The 10748-nt window shown below is 32.2% G+C and overlaps 1 protein-coding gene across 3 annotated transcripts in view; it reads left to right on the plus strand.

Moving 5' to 3' along the window:
- The first annotated feature begins 6701 nt into the window (after positions 1–6701).
- Positions 6702–10748, plus strand: part of LOC129797430 (uncharacterized) — a 35717-nt gene continuing 31670 nt past the window's right edge. Inside the window, exon 1 of one of the 3 annotated variants that reach the window (XM_055839973.1) lies at positions 6702–9494. The gene's annotated coding sequence lies outside the window, so the exon portion shown is untranslated. The remainder of the gene's footprint in view (positions 9495–10748) is intronic. The other 2 variants (XM_055839976.1, XM_055839977.1) reach the window with 2 other exon arrangements.

Raw genomic sequence — 10748 nt, forward strand, 5'->3', positions numbered from 1 at the left:
TCCTTCATTAGTCAATTGACTTGATAAATGTTAATCACCGAGAGAGTAACAATACAACAAAGAACATGTCAAAATATCACATACTTTATAAAAAGCATTGTTGGGGGGAGAGATTCATTTTGATGCTTCAGGGACATTTGGGGGGAGAGTCTGTAATTCCCGACGTGTCACAAGTGTCTCTCGAATTTGGCAAAAGAAGCCCGGAAGATTTGTTTTCGTAGGTACCATCAATTCATTTTTTCAGCCAACATATTTATTTATGCTTCAATCAAAAATTGTTTGTGATTGATTATGAAAGATTTTCAAGATTCAAAACCATTGAAGTTGATCGTTTAAGGATTTATAAAATTTAGAGTGTTGCTTTTATATGAGATACAGTAAGGATTCGGAGAGGAGATTTATCGTTTAACGAACCACAGGAGCATTGTAAGATATGTATTCAAGAGTTATTTATAACACAAGAATTCCAAATTTGGAAAAAAAGCAATAGATTCTCGCAATCTTTTTAATGTTAATCTAACGTTAAACGTTCATTTTCTAACGTTTAGCGTACATTTTCTTGGGTTTGACATTTCTTTTAAAGCGTTTGACATTTGATTTCTAACGTTTTATGTTTTTTTCTTTGTTTTTCGTTGCTTTTCATAATTCAACGTTTATTTCATAATATTTTATGATTATTTTAACGTAAATATGATTCCTTTCAAAAGTTGGTTGTTTTTTTCTCCTAATTTTGACTTTTAGTTAAACATTTGACATTTCTTTTCTAACGTTGAAAAATATTTTTAAATCATTTTCTAAGAGGCCTGAAAGTAATTTCTTTAATTCCCTAACGAAAAACCAAATGTTTTAGCACCCAAAGACAAAAATTTTTAAAGAATAATTTTAAAGAAATTTATCATGCGAAGTCTCACTGTATTGTTAAACATTTGGGAAGCTCTTAACCTTTTGCTCCAACGTTTTCACTCAATCACAGATGTTCAAAAGAATTGAATTTATAAATAAAAAAACGCAGCGCCTGAAGTAAAAAAAATGATAAAGAGACTTTGGTGACATTTCTTCCATTTATGGCAACTTTCACACCGCGTGTTTTTTTCCTTCACATACAACACCGAAAAAAAAAGAACCAGACGATGGAGAGACAGAGACACGATGCAAGAAAACTAATTTAATCACTGAATTGTGTGTGATAAATTATCAAATAAACACGAATATCACTTTCTATACGGCATGTTTCACGGAGTGTAAATTTTATGCTGATGCTTTTTCATGGAAGTTGGTCAGCACAATGTTTTTCATTTCAACGTGCGCTTGAAGAAGTATAAAGTTTGCGATTTTGGGATCATTTTGTTAATCTTTTTAGCACAAATTACCACAAGATTACAATTTTGTTGATTAAATGAGTTTCAATGGGTAAGGAGATTTTTTTTACTTGCCTCTCTTTGTAATTATTAAAAATTGTAAGACATCTCTTGGAGAATTAATTGAATGACCTTAGCGGAACAGTATGATGTCGATTGTGGGGCTTTTTTTGTGTTTGTCTGTATGTTTAAGAAATATTACCAAAGAGCAATGAGAGGAGATTTTAAATTCATTTCACTTTTTTGCCTTGGATCTGCACACAACCGTTTCAATTTAACTTATTTTTTATTACTCTTTAATTTCATCATTCACGCACTCACACAGTCGGTGTGTTTTCACTATCGACAGCCCAATCGGGCCTTTTTATGCCTTAAAATGCAAAAGAGAGCCAAAAGAGTGAAAAACGTCTTAAAGTGGACTTACGGTTATTCAAAATTACTCTGCGGGGCAGTCAAAGAAATTTTTTCGCATAAAATAAATATTTGCCCTTTTATTTAACATTTATTTTATGGAGTCTTCACAAAATTTTACGTTTTTTGGCAAATGTGTGAAGTAACACTGATTTTGGGTTTTGTTTGAGAAGAAAACACTAGGTGCAAAATTTTGTGTTAAATTTCAAATGCTATTTAAACATCTTTTTCGTTGGCTTTTGGAAATGGCAGTGGCAGTTTTTTTTGTTGTCGTAGAGAAAGAGTTACAGCGACTCAATAAATTGGTAAATTGTCATTTCTAAAGTTGACTTTGAGAACAGATATGTTCCAAAAATCAGTAGATAGAAAAACGTCTGTTTTGGATTTTCTTGTACTTTAATAATTATTTGTTAAAATGTTTAAATTTAAAAGAACTTATAACTAAAATATGATGATTATTGGTGTAATAGGTGGAGCTCTAGTTTGACAATTACAATAAACCGAGTTCAAATCCAGGACTGACCAACTTTTTTTTTTATTATTCATTTTATAGAAATTTATGTTCCCTCAAGGAATCCGAGATTTGATCGTCACAAAATGAATTTAAAATTCCAACAAGCAAAAAAATCTTCAGGCCATTGCCCGTTAAATTGGCATGTGATCCTTCATATACATTTGACTCCCCTAAGCAAACTATATCAATTTAGAACCTCAAAAAGCATCTTTGTTCTTTCACTCAGAATGCTCTTAATTTGTGATGAATTATTAATTGAAAAAGATCGCGATCTTTTGCATGACATAATTTAACGGTACACCCATAAATTAATTTTGTAGGTCAATTGGATTACACTCTTTACTCCAGGAAGATCGCAAAAATATTTTCACGGTGTTTTTCACCGCATTACCCTGACACAGACAATCTCTTGCGGACATTTGAAGATTCTTTTGGGGCAGAAAGAGCTTAAAGTCAGTTGAAGAAAAAAAAAGTGATCCTCATGGCTTCTTCAGCCGTGATTGTTTTTTGCCAAAGATCACACGACGGAGGCGAAAGACGATCTCTGACCAATAAATGCCAGAGATATGAAATTCATTCTTTAAAATCTTTCCCACTTTTTCTGACACTCATGGGAAACGGTAAAGAATAACCAAAGTGGTTTCAATTTTCACACCAAAAGTACGCTGCTGTTGAAGTTTTTTTCTTCTCCTTAACTCAAAAAGCTTCTCGATATTGACATTCTTGTTCTGTATTTTTTTTTATTTTATTTGCTCATTCTGGGCGACTTGCTTGGTGCTTGCTGTGAAAAAAAAGAATCAAATGTGGGAGGATGAATTAGATTGCGGGAAATTACTTTGGTATTCAAGGTGAATTTTTATGCAAGCCGAAAGCAGATTTCTCCTAAAAATCAACACTGCTCTATTCATTGATTTTTTTTCGTATTACATTCAATCATTGCAATCTCTATTTTGTTTTGGAATACAAAATAGTGTGGCGAAAAAAAATTGAGGAAATAGAATTTTAAAAGATTTTTTGTCACTCACAGCTCAAAGATTAATCACATCAATTCTTGATTTTTTTTTCGAGTTTTCCGCGTGTGTGTGTGATTAATCCTCTGAGACAGATATTTTAGCTTAAAGTCAGTATTAAGAAGAACGACTTTTTTCACTTTTATTTCATCTTACTTGTATAATTATTATTTTATTGTTTTACAAAACCAAATAGAGACAAAGTGGCTTTTGATCTCGAAAAATCAAAAAGTCTATTGACTTTATGAGTTGTCTCTCCTTCTTCGCCAATTTTTCTTAATTTGTTGACTCACACAGAGATTGTGGGGTGCGTGTGTGTGCGTTTTCAATACAGAAAGAAAAATAAAATTGAAATTTTTCTCTGATTGTCATTGACTTCTTGTTGATATCTCATTTTCTTTTTTTTTTTTGTGAGATTTTGATCAACTTCTTCCACGCGATTTGACGAAAGTTCTCCCGTGTGTGGAGATTTATTTGCCCATGAGAGAAAAACCGGAACATACTGCTAAAGAAATCACCTCTCAAATAACCAAATGAGCCGCTCAAATTTGCTAAAATGTAATCTAGAGAGAGAGAGGGAGAGAGAATTCATTTTAATTAATGGGACACTTTTATTGTGCAATAAATACACCGGCATCTTTTAGATTTTTTGGCTCTGCTAAAGAGTGTGTGGCACGAAGACATGGGATTATGTCATTTTAAACAAGGTAATGAAACCATTCTTTAGTTGAGATCGTTTCTTTCCGAACAAATATCTATTTGAATTTTTTTTTACATAAAAAAATCACAACGGAGAAGAATTTAAAATTTCAACCCAATCTCTAGAAGGAAAGAAAGTTCTTTTTGCTTCAATTTTAGAGAATTTTTGAATTCTTTTCCCTGTATTTTGGTGATTTTGATTGATTGTGGCTTTTGACCTTTGAAAGCAATGATACAACTTTAGATACATAGTCTTGGTGACTTGTTGAATTTATTCAAATCTTGTTACTCTCAAATTTTATGAGGTCGTAAAGAAAACTCCTAAAATCATTGTCGTTAACATATCAATCACTTTACTCTGCAGTCAAACACTATTCAAATGCTTTTTTGATACTCTTTTAAACTGAAATTATACTGAAACGATACGCATTAAATTAAGGTGATTATCGTGATTATTATTAAACTTATAATTATGGTGATTTGAAGATCGGTAATAAACTTGCAGATTACTCTGATTTTTTTATAAGCAGATTAAAAATATACAGTGTTGGATTTATATTGAGCTGAATCCCCCAGTTTTCATTCTTAACATTCACCTGCCGAGCTAAATTATTCTTATTGCTAGATTTGTAAAAAAAATCTATAGTCGTGCGAATGAATAGACTAATAAAAATCTCTTTAAAAGAGTCTTATTCATCATGTATCGAGTCAAATCACATGAATTAACCAATTTTCGTTTATAAATTATTGTAGGACATCATGGATTCAAGAAAATTTTGATCATTTTATAGTAAGAAAAAATCGATTTACACCAAAATCGAGAAAATTCGTATGTTTCCCAACGCTTTTCCGGAAAATTACGGGTCCTTTCTGGGATCTTTGGCAAAAAATCGGAAATTGGCTACATTTTAAAGGCAAAGTCCATACAAGATGAATAAGACTCTTTTCTTTTAAATAATGTTGCCAATTTCAACATATTTCTGCATGTAAATTCACATAGACAAAGAGGACAATGACCGTCGAAAAAAATTCTCATGCTAAGTGTTTCTTAAGTATGAATTTCTATTTTCAAATTATACGATCATCTCCAACACACAGGCCATGGCACTTAATTTGTGCAACTTGTATATTAAATGAACACACCATGAGTGTCGCTATAAAATGATTTCTTATCATCAAGTGGTTGGAGAGCATGGGGAAAAATTTGCTCTCTTGACTACTCATTTTATGTTAAGAATTATCAACATTTGAATGTCTCGGTGACGTACTTTGGGAAGACTCTATGCGACGGGGAGAGGCATGTGGGGAAAAAAAGAAGGAAAGAAAAAATGAGATTGAGAGAAATGACAGAGGAGGAGAGATAGTGAATTAAAATAGGGAAGCTGCAATGTGAATTTCAGTTGGATTTGTTATTTTGTTGTATACGATCATGCCATTTATTTATGTGGAGAGTTTGTGATTTAAATTTATTCCGATCAATTGAATTTGTGCCAATGGATTGAGAAAAAGTGTTTTTCTTAGTATACTCTGCAAAAATAATATATCCTACACATGAATTTATGGTTACTATATTGCAAATGTGGTGCCACAAGTTTATGCATTTATTCTGCATAAATGCGGAGAAGGGGACACGCTTGTCCGTGGAAATACTGGAGACTAGTGCAAAAGAAACCGAAGACATTGCCAATAGTTTTGAGATAATACAGCCGTAGAGTGTCTTTGCTATTGGATTCATTTTGATTTAATTGTTTTTTTTTTTTAAACATAAAATTTGATTGGAATGTACTAAATTTGAAGTTTTGTTTATTTATTTCTTCCTTGCAGCTATGATAGATCATCGCGTCGGCACAGAGAACGCTCAAAAAGATCCCATCATCGTCGTAGTCCAACGTCAGGACGTAGGAATTTGAGGCATCGTCATAGGGATGAGAGGTCACATAGTAATTCACGTCGTCGTTACCGGGAGAGGGATCGAGCTAAAGAGAGGGAAGAAAATAGGATAACACCAGTCAAGGTAAAACAATTCCATTTCTTATGCAGGTTTCTCATATTTTCCTATTGTTTTTTATTATTATTTTTTTTTTCATTAACTTCGCGAAAGATATTCCCAAAAAAGACCTTTTTCCATTTCCTGGTGAATTTTTTTGTCGTATAGTTGATGTGCTTTGAAGATATATAAATTTTGTGAAAATGAATTTTTCCTTTTCAATATATAGTCATTATGGAGACTTGTTTTATTTGCAAAATATAAAATGTAAATAATGGAAAAATTCAGCCTAATCATAAATGCAACAGTAACTAAAAGTGATTTTCTGAGATGTAGACTTCCCATTTACTTGAATATTTTCTGTACAGAGTGAAATTGATAAGGAGGGAGGTTTGTAAATAGAGGATGGAAAACCCAAAAATAATCAGACAAATGAGTCAAAATGTTTATATTTACATTTTATTTAATGTTTATTGTTAAATATATTTAATTTATCAAGTTAGATTTTTTTTCTTTTACGAGAAAATTAAAAAAAAAATGAAACTTTATTAAACTTTAAACACTCGGCGAGCTTTCGTGTCCACTCGTTCGATCCGAAACGATTTTTCAACTTCGGATTGTTTCGGATCCTACGATCCACTGGATCTATCCAGCGACGTTTTGGTAAATTTATTGCCTTCTTCGCGTACCTACTAAATTAGTCTTTTTTTTTTAAACTTTAGGCAATCCTTCCTAATTTTACAAACCAATCTCCAAAGACAATTTTTTTTCAGTGTGTTGATATTGTGAATGATAATATTATTTTTTTAAATATAGCCTATCAACTAAATTAATCTCAAATATTGATATGATGAACATGCAAAGTAATATGATGAAGATGATCTCTTTATTGCGATTGTAAGTTTTTCATCAGCCAAAATCCCACATCTCTTAAGTCTCCCGCAAGAGAGAGAGAGGGACTAAAAATAAGTAATTCACATACTTATATGTTTTCTTTTTTACTCAACGCTATGTATACAGTAGTGCCCGTGTCACTTGGCAAATGATTTTAAAATGAAATATCGATGGCGTCTCAGAGTTATTTCATTTTGTCTTCTCAATTAAAAGTTGAAGAAAAAAAAATGAAATGGAGGGAATTGAGAGAATCTTCCATGTCAATAAATTAGTGATAGAATCACGGATAGATCGTTCCAAGGAGGGTGTTAGATTGTAAATATGAGATGAATATCAAACAATGATGTACACATTATCTCAATATCAAATAAATCATCTAACTCCGCATCAATATTGATTTAAGTTAATATGTAAGTATATTTGAATTATTAGTCAAAGATCGCGTGCAACTTTTCATCTCTATTGAGAGATGATTATTTCACAATATTTATTGAGTCGCTGTCTTGGCACTCAATACTCAATGATATCCTATTTTGTGATTCGCAATATTTTGACCGGAAGTTGTACTTAATTTAGGTTTTTGCAAAGGAATCAATGGAAAGATTTTTAAAATTTTATTTTTCGCACGTTGGCTAATTTTAAAGGATCTAAATATTTTAGTGGGTGGACGTGCAGCTAATTTCGGAACAATGATGCCAATCGATCAAGGGCTTTCTTATTTTTGTTGTGATAGACAGAGAAGGATCGATGTTTCTTTAGAAAATGAGGTTTAGGTCATATGAACACCCCTCTTTGATAAAATGTTAAAAGGGGGTTCATTAATAGAACAAAAATATGTTGTGTAGCTATGAAATCATTAAAAGTGCGATCTTTTGCCCCTTTGCTAATCAATGTAGGTAGAATAATTATGTACTAAAATCTATTATTACAATGAATGCCAATAGTTGCATTCGTTGTGAAAACACGATCACATTTTTTTCACAAACAGTTTAAGGTTTAAAGATTTTGGTTTTGTCTTGAAAATATTTACTCTTTGGACTTAAGAATTTATCATCCCATAAATTTTATATGCTACACTAAAGTTCTCTTCAGCATAATTCAAAACGAGATAACTTTAGGAGTTTTTGTAAATTGATAGAGTTGCATAGATTTAATGGGAAGATAGTTGGTGATAAAATTAAAGAAAAATATCGAATTTCTCCCAAAAACAAATAATATACATTTCAGTGTATGTTGAAACTGACGAGGCAGTTTCTGAAACATAACAACGCAACTATTTCCGTATTTGTGGTGTGATGTTCTAAATATTTCTCAATCCAAATACTTCTAAATTCCAAATTCTTTATTCCTTTTGCTGCTCACAGACTTCTCTCGATTATATATAGTATAGTGCGTTGTATACAAATTTTTGTTTAATTTGAATATGGGCATTATCCACTTGATCCTGGGTTTTATGTATGAAAACAAAATATGAATGAGATCATGTGTGTTTTAATGCTGAAGAGACCACACTTATATGTAGTTTGGGGTCGTAGTTTATTTGTTTCAGAGAGAAATATCGAGAGCAGAGTAGTGAGAGAATGAAATAAAGAGAGAGAGAGAGGAAAAATTGGCTATTAAATGAGCTTTTTGCTCCATATCAAAAAGTTTAGTGTGATTGCGCGTGATCATAGGGCGACAAATGTGTATTGTGAGCTTATATATTTTTCACATTACACAAGTCCATACATTCGTGAATGGATTGGGAGTGAAAGAGATGAAGATCACTATATGGATTGTATATAATGTGAAATTTTGGTATACAAATATATGTATGTAATGCTGTGGGGTGTTCGGTTGGAGACGATCAAGGGGGATCAAGCATGCGCCAATCTACCCATGATTTTCATGAATGTTTGCTGTTGCATATGGGAAAATTTTCAGAGAGGGAGAGAGAGCGATATGTAGGGAGATTTGAGGCATGTGAGATACTCGAGGCGGGATCGTCCGGCTATAGAGAATTTCTATCTCTACTCGAAAGCCTGTGACTGTTCGGCTTCTGTGACTAGCTGATCAATATACACCACAAAGTTGAGTTTTTTTAATTTATTTCGTTGTGTCTCTCTAAAAGTTCCTACAAAATGTTAATTCATTTTTGTTTAAATGTCTGTTTATAGTTGTATTCTGTTGTTTTTCTCTTTGCATCTCCGAAATTTCTGCGTCACAAAAGCAATGCAATGTTTTTTTCACAATAATGTTGCTTTAAATGAGATTTCTTCTAAAAGAATTCTTCTTTTGAATAATTAAAAAGTGAAATAATAATAATTAAAAAATAATTTAATTGCTGAAGTTTAGTGAGAATAATTCAGCAATGAGGTACAAAAAAAGTGATAGATATTGTGTAATTTTGTTAAAATAAAATTCAGTTTGTTCCTGTAGATCAAGACAAGATCACATGAAGCAAAAAAAAAAGAAGTGTTAACATGCAAAACAGTTTGAGACAAAAAAGAAGAAGTGGAATTATGTTCTTTAATCTCTAATCTCTCAATTTTAATACACAAGTATTTGTGATTAAAGCGCGGGGAGAAAAAAAAATATAAAACATCATTGCAACATTTTAGGAGTGTTCATGATTTGTTGAAGTGATCTTTTGAATGTTTTATTACAACAACTTAAAAAAAAAATGTTCAAAAAACAAGACATAATTGGCAGGATTGTGAATTAAGACGCATTTATACCGTCACTTCCTCGTTGTAGTAGCACAGGAAGATGTGCAAATGTTGTACCTCAAGCAAGAAAAAAAAACTTTAAATTCGTGAATGATCGTGATCTTCTTTTCTATATCGTGAACTCCAAGACTTGTTTGCCACCCATCATTTTTGAATTGTTCAAAATTAAATTGATGAATCACATAATTCTCACAACGTGTATACATGTGTCTCAATCTCACTGCAAGCATGGTGTAAATGTGTTTGCAAAATTGTGTACCATAACTCGTGTTTCACTGAATAATTTCCGTTTTAAAATAAACTACATACACTACCCTAAAAAAGTTTCCGGGCAAGGAAAAATGGGGTATTTTTGAAGGCAAATTTCAAGTGGCTATATCTCCGGCTGTGGTCAACCGATTTTCAAAAATTTATTAGTTTTGGAAAGGTACATTTCTCACCTTTCCAAAACTGGCAAATTTTTGAAAATCGGTTAACCCGTTATTTATTGGCAGCCATTTTGGTAAAGCTAGGAAAAAGCTTATTTTTCACGATTTCACAAATTTTGACTTTGACCTCTTGCATCTCGGCCGCTAGTGCACCGATTTTGATGAATAGATTGTCGTTGGAAAGGTAATTTAATTCCCTTTCCAGATCTGCTAAATTTTTGAAAATCGGTCAAGCGGTTCGGTTGTAACAGTCATTCTATTGAACTATAGTGAAAAAATACACTTTTGACTATATCTCAGCTTAGGGTTGACCGATTTGGACAAACTCGGATTCAAATGGTAGCTAATAATGCCCTCTAACTTTCAAAAAAAATTTCATCCCGATCCGTCACGTGGTTCTTTTTTAATGTTTTTTTATGTGACCCCCTTATGTTATAAAAAGTGTACCCTAACTTGATTCGCTTCCCAGATTTTTTTATAAGTTACACCTGGCTCAAATTTCATCAGAATTAATAGTAGATATTATCATCTAACTTTTAAAAAAAATTTCACTCAAATCCATCAAGGGGTTCTCCTGTAATGTCAATTTTTGTGAAGCAATGCGCGATTTTTGTCTTTTACCTGTTATACCCCCCCTCCCCCCACTAAATCATGACTCAAATTGTATTTAAAATATTTGTACAAACATCCTTGACCTTCTTTTATATTGTTATGCCAATGGGATTTGATACCACTGCTT

This window comes from Lutzomyia longipalpis, chromosome 1, assembly GCF_024334085.1.
Source record: "Lutzomyia longipalpis isolate SR_M1_2022 chromosome 1, ASM2433408v1".
Classification (NCBI taxonomy): domain Eukaryota; kingdom Metazoa; phylum Arthropoda; class Insecta; order Diptera; family Psychodidae; genus Lutzomyia; species Lutzomyia longipalpis.